The sequence below is a fragment of the Neophocaena asiaeorientalis genome, unplaced genomic scaffold (genome assembly GCF_003031525.2).
Source record: "Neophocaena asiaeorientalis asiaeorientalis breed wild unplaced genomic scaffold, Neophocaena_asiaeorientalis_V1.1 scaffold123, whole genome shotgun sequence".
NCBI lineage: Eukaryota > Metazoa > Chordata > Mammalia > Artiodactyla > Phocoenidae > Neophocaena > Neophocaena asiaeorientalis.
In genome coordinates, this window is record NW_020173666.1 from 10,172,191 (window position 1) to 10,178,763 (window position 6,573).

Sequence of the window (6,573 nt, forward strand, 5' to 3'; positions counted from 1 at the left end):
AAGTATATCGCAAATGATCTCAGAGGGATATGGCAAGAATTACATTTCTCAATTTTATAACCTCATCTACTATTGTGAATGCATTCTTAAAACTAAAGGATAATAATTCCACCAAAATATCTGACCTAGTCATAGATTGGGATCATGTGAAACTGTGAGAGAAATTGAGGACTTGTAGAGGTGTGCAATGGGGTTGGGATGAAGAGAATTAAATGGATCAGGACAGACCAGGGTACAGATGTCAGCTCTCCTAATCCCGCATTCCAGATACATTTGATGAGTTCTCACTCCCCTTGAGATAATGGTGGGACTCCCTAAGAAATTCTGATAACATTTTCTCACTTACTCGGAGAGACTCTAATGCATTTTGAATAAATCAAATAATCATATTTTGTTATTTCAATAACAGTCATGCCCTTGCTGATCACATGCTTAGATCTTGGTCCTAGATGATACGTCTCTTTCCACCTGTTGAGAAAATATAAATTTTAGAACCGTTAGTGAGAAATTGAGCAGCAGTATATGAATAGAAATCATCTACATTTGCATCTTATAAGGTATTTTTACATATACACATTACAAGGGGTGATAAACTAGTGTTATTAGCAGTATAGTATCACATCATAAAAATAAGGATAGGGCATTGAGGAAATTTGAAGAATTAATGAAATTAGTGGTATTGTTCAGCTGACAAAATAAAAGATGCCAAGGATTCAACTTTATCTCTTTCCTCTCTTTCTGACCTCTGAGGAGTTATCAAATTCTTTCCGTTCTAATTTATCATTTCTCTTCTGTCTATAAAAATTGAATCATAAAATCCTCTCATGTGAGTAAAGGTTCTCCAGAGAAACAGAACCAGTAGGTTAAATATCTATCTACTTATACATCTATATCTATATCTAAAGAAATCTATTTTAAGAAATTGGCTCAGACAATTGTGGGGACTGGCAAGTCCAAAACTTAGAAAGCCGACCAGCAAGCTGGAAACTCAGGCAGGATTTCTATACTGAAGTCTTATGTTTTTAATTGAAGTATAGCAGATGTACAATAGTATATTATTTTCAGGTGTACAACATATTTTTATGGATTATGCACCATATAAAATTTTAATATTATTGGCTGTATTCCTTGTGTGTTACATCACTGTGACTTTTTTATAACTGGTAGTGTCTATCTCTTAATCCTCTTCACCTATTTTGTCCATTCCTCCACCCCTCCTACCTTCTGGCAACCACTAATTTGTTCTCTGCATCTGTGAATCTATTTCTGTTTTGTTATATTTGTTCATTTGTTTTTTAGATTCCACATATAAGTGAAAATATACAGTACTTTTCTTTCTCTGTCTGGCTTATTCACTTACCATAATACACTCTTGGTCCATCACATTGTTGCAAATGGCGAGAAGACTTCATTCTTTTCTATAGCTGAGTAGTATTTGTGTGTGTGTGTGTGTGTGTGTGTGTGTGTGTGTGTGTGTGTGTGTGTGTACCACATCTTCTTTATCTCTTCATGTGCCGACAGACACTTGGTTGCTTCCATATCTTGGCTATTGTAAATAAAGTTTCTATTGAATACATATGAATTGCCAGGCACTTTACGGACATTATTTACGGAATAACTGCCATATTCCAACAACCCTATTTTTATGTATGAGGAAACTGACACTTTAGAGAGTTTAAATTATTCTTCTGTGGTCACTCTTCTAGAAAGCAGTAGATTAGGAATTAAACCCTGGTGTGCCTCATTCCAGAGCTCAAACCTGAACCATGCTGCTTTCCTAAAGAGAAGATCTGGAGACATCTCTGTGAGCACTAAACTTTCCATGCAGTAATTCCTCTCAATAGAAAGCTTGCCCTAGCCAAGGTATTCACCAAAGTAGCAAAAGGTGTTTCCCCTGCCCTAATCATTTTACTTGAGGGTGGCACATGGAAGACAAAGGCCCCGGCATCGTGCCCACAAAAAAGCAACTCTGTTGAGACAGAAAGTAGATTAGTGGTTGCCTGGGGCTGGGCGTGGGAATGGAAATAACCGTAAATAGGCATAAGGGATCTTTGGGGGGTAACGAAAATGTTATAAAATTGGATTGTGGTGATGGTACAAAACTCCAGAAATTTACTAAAAATCATTGAACTGTATACTTAAAAATGGTAAATGTTATTATATGTAAGTCATATCACCATAGAGCTGGTAGAAAAAAATACACTAACACATATTAGATGAGACTGTATATATATGTACGTGTGTGTATGTATATACACACACGCATATCTATATGAATTATATGTTTGAATAAACACATCAATAAGCAAAGATTACATGCTTTTTTCCAAATACCATTTAAGCAGCAGCCTTTTTGTTTTAATAATAAATATGATAATCACAAATTATTTGTATTCATTTCAAGTTGTATCACCACACGTCTCCCCCGTCCTACCACGTAGTTAATAAAGCCGACTTTTTCTAAATGTTCTCCTTCAGACTGTTTGCTAGCTCAAACTGAGTTTCTCTAATTTAAGACAGTGGATAAGTTTATTTTTCTACATTACAGAATCACGAATGCTGTTTCAATTATCTATGCTTTTGGAAGGTGCAAGCAAACTGAGCGTTTCATACCCAGGCCTAATTTCCAACTCCCATTTTAGACAGTAAAAGTGCTGCCCCACAGAGAATGTTCCTATAGAGAATCCATCCTACTTTTGCCTTGTTCTCAACTGTCTGCTACACACAATACTGGTCAAATCTCATGACCAGGAAAATGCTCTGTGTTTCACTAGCTGACATTCCACCTATATCTTCCAGTGACAACATTTTTTTAAAACACTTTGCATAGCAATGAACTAAAAAAAAAAACAAAAAACCTCTGTCTCTAACCAAGGCCAGTACGAGCCATATGGGAGTCATAGGCAAGCAATTAATTGAGTGCTTCACCATCATTTTCTTGGATCTTGGGTCAGACTTACCCCATTCAGTATAAAAATATATTTAATATTTTGAAGGTCTTTGCAACTAATCTAACCAGACCCTTGGTTCTTTAAATGCAATCAACTACTGTCATGGAGCCTGCCCATGGGAAAGTCACATCCAGCCACCAGTGGCTCAGTAATCTCTTGCTTTCTGTACTAGTCCCTGGGAGGACTTCTGCTACATAAGTATCTCTCACCTTGCTACATTTCTGAGCACAGCACTCCCTGTGGGTGGGTACCCCTGTTAGCTGTCCCACAGATCTTTATCTCAGCTTTAAATCTTTTAATTTTAATTTTTTTCCCAGTTTTATTGAGATATAGCTGACATATAACACGATATTAGTTTCAGGTGTCCAACAAAATGATTTGCTATGTGTACCTATTGTGAAGTGATTACCACGGTAAGTTTAGTTAACATCCGTCCCAGTTAACAATTTCTTCTTGTGGTGAGAACTTTTAAGATCTACTCTCTTAGCGACTTTCAAATATACCATGCAATATTGTTAACTATAATCACCATGATGGACATTACATCCCCAGGGCTTATTTATCTTATAACTGGAAATTTGTACCTTTTGACCACTTTCACTCATTTCCCCCCACTCACCACCTTCCACCTCTGGCAACCATCAATTTGTTCTCTGTTTCTAAGATTTGGTTTCTTTTGCATTTCACTTATGAAATCATACAGTACCTATCTTTCTTTGTCTGAGTTATTTCATGAAACATAATGCCTTCCAGGTCCATTCATGTTGTTGCAAATGGCAGGATTTCCTTCTTCTTGTGGTTGAATAATATTCCACATACACACACACACACACACACACACACACACACACACACACACACACATTTTATTTGTCCATTTATCTGTTCATGGGCACTTAGGTTGTTTCTATACCTCCACTATTGTAAATAATGCTGCAGTGTACATGGAGGTACAGATATCTCTTCCAGATACTGGTTTTGTTTCCTTCCTGTATATGTGCCCAGAATAGGGATTGCTGAATAATATGATAGTTCTATTTTTTATTTCGTAAGGAATTTCCATGCTGTTCTCTATAGTGACTGCACCAATTTACATTCCCACTAACAATGTAGAAGTGTTTCCTAGTCTCCAGCGCTCCTTGAAGACAGAGAGTCCTGTTAGCTGTCGCACAGATCTGGCCTTTATCTCTGCTCCAGTTCTGTTAGATTTTAGTTTCCTTACAAATAAAATTCCATGTACGTCAAGTCTAAAGAAAATAGAAAGGCACTGTGAAATCTAATAACAACCCATTGCCAAATTTCAATAAATCTTGCCTTGTTTTGTTATCTCCATGACTTTGCTGAGCAGTGGATCTGCCAAAAGGCAAGTAAAAGTAAGGGAAAGAAAAGCAAAGGATCTGGGAAGAAAATTCTGCCCTCCGGCGACTAAATTTTCTTTGAGTAGTAATATAATGGTTTTTTGCTGCAAGTATTTTGTATTTTTACACCTATTGGTATTATGTCATTTCCTATAGGAGGCAGTCCAAGTGTATGTGCTGAAGACAGGACTACATACCTGACGATTATGAATGAAAATGACTTTTGGAGAAAACTGACGAAATAAACGATTAGATTGCCTATCACATTTTGATATATTTATTTTCTCTGTACACAAATATGACACCAGCTGGTTTGTTTTAAATATTATCCACTTGTGACAACATCCAAAAGGTTTGTATTTTGTAGCGTTTTTCTTTCCTTGCGTTCCTTCAAGTGCCATGTGGAGTTTGATGTTGAATAAAATGTTGTAACAGATGTCAATATGCTCCAGAACTGAAATGATACTTGGTTCCAAATCATTTCACCTGCCTTGTTGATTTCAGGTTGACCTAATGGAACAGATTCTGCGGGTCAACTTGACTGCTTCGTAGCCTCTGAAAAGCTGACTCACTTATTTCTGTGAAAGGGAAAGTTTCAAACCTGAGAACATGAAATACTCTACTAAGTGAAATTAGAAAGAGCTGGTTTCTAGAACAGTGGATGCAAAACAAATGTCGTATATTAATGCATATATGTGGAATCTAGAAAAATGGTACAGATGAACCTGTTTGCAAGGCAGAAATAGAGACACAGATGTAGAGAACAAACGTATGGACACCAAGGGAGGAAAGGAGGGGGGTGAGATGAATTGGGAGATTGGGATTGACTTATATACACTAATATGTATAAAATAGATAACTAATGAGAACCTGCTGTATAGCACAGGGAGCTCTACTTAGTGCGCTGTGGTGACCTAAATGGGAAGCAAATCCAAAAAAGAGGGCATATATGTATACATACGGCTGATTCACTTCGCTGTACAGTAGAAACTAACACAACATTGTAAAACAACTATACCCCAATTAAAAATAAATAGTGGATGTATATGAAGTCTTTCCACTGGTCTAATATTTCAGGATGTAATTCTAAGTTTTCACGCATCACTGTTGAGCCAGTTTCTGTCAGCTGTCTATCCAACACTTAGCTACGTGGAAAAGCTGTATAAAGGATAAATTTTGAGTCATTAAGTTTGTTTTATCTCCCCTCCCTTTTTTTTTTTTTTTTTTTTTTTTTTTGCGGTACGCGGGCCTCTCACTGTTGTGGCCTCTCCCGTTGTGGAGCACAGGCTCCGGACGCGCAGGCTCAGCGGCCATGGCTCACGGGCCCAGCCGCTCCGCGGCATGTGGGATCTTCCCGGACCGGGGCACGAACCCGCGTCCCCTGCATCAGCAGACGGACTCTCAATCACTGAGCCACCAGGGAAGCCCTCCCCTCTTTTTTTATTTTAAGGGAGGATGAGGGGAACAAACAAATTCTGGAAATAATTTATATTTGGTTTTTTGGGGGGTAACATGTTCATTTATTTGAAAAAATGTCCTTTACTCTTTTACATAATATTTCTGATTCTCTACTTCAAAAGACTACCAAAATAGTGAGAAAAGTTGTGCAACAACTTTTCTATGTGTCAAATTTTAAAGAATATGGTTTTATAATAAAATTCCCATTAGTATCAATATAAATTAGAAATGTCATTTTTTTAAGAAAAAATCATGATTTTTAAAATCTAGTAATCCATATATATAGGAAAAGGCAATTAATAGCATAAAGGAGGAAACTCAGTGACAGAGCTAGTAAGAGCTATCCACTCAAACATTTCAGTAAACACATCTGTTCGTGTATTTCTCGACTTAAAAACTCTGAACTTTTTCCGCAATATAATGGGAGAGAAGCAGGAAGTACAAATATTAGGATTCCCAGGTCTTTTAAACATGCAATTTAAAGCATTTCATTCTAGCAATCATTTTCTTTAATTGCCTGCTGAGCCTCACTTCGCTTAGATACTGTTTTTATATCTTTAGATAACAAAGATCTCTTCTCTCAGTATATTTTAGAATGCCTTAAGTAGGGTTGTATAATTTTAAGTACTTCTTATGTATCCGACTCAGAGAAAGGGATTAGATGCTTATATCGAAACACAGGTCAATTCAGTATTTAAAAAGAAACATTTTCCAAAAGGAAGAAAGAAACCTCTGTAGCACTGACAAATAGTGTAGTGAGTTTAGAGAATTCAGGTGAGTCAGCACTGTCTCCATTACTTAGCGCT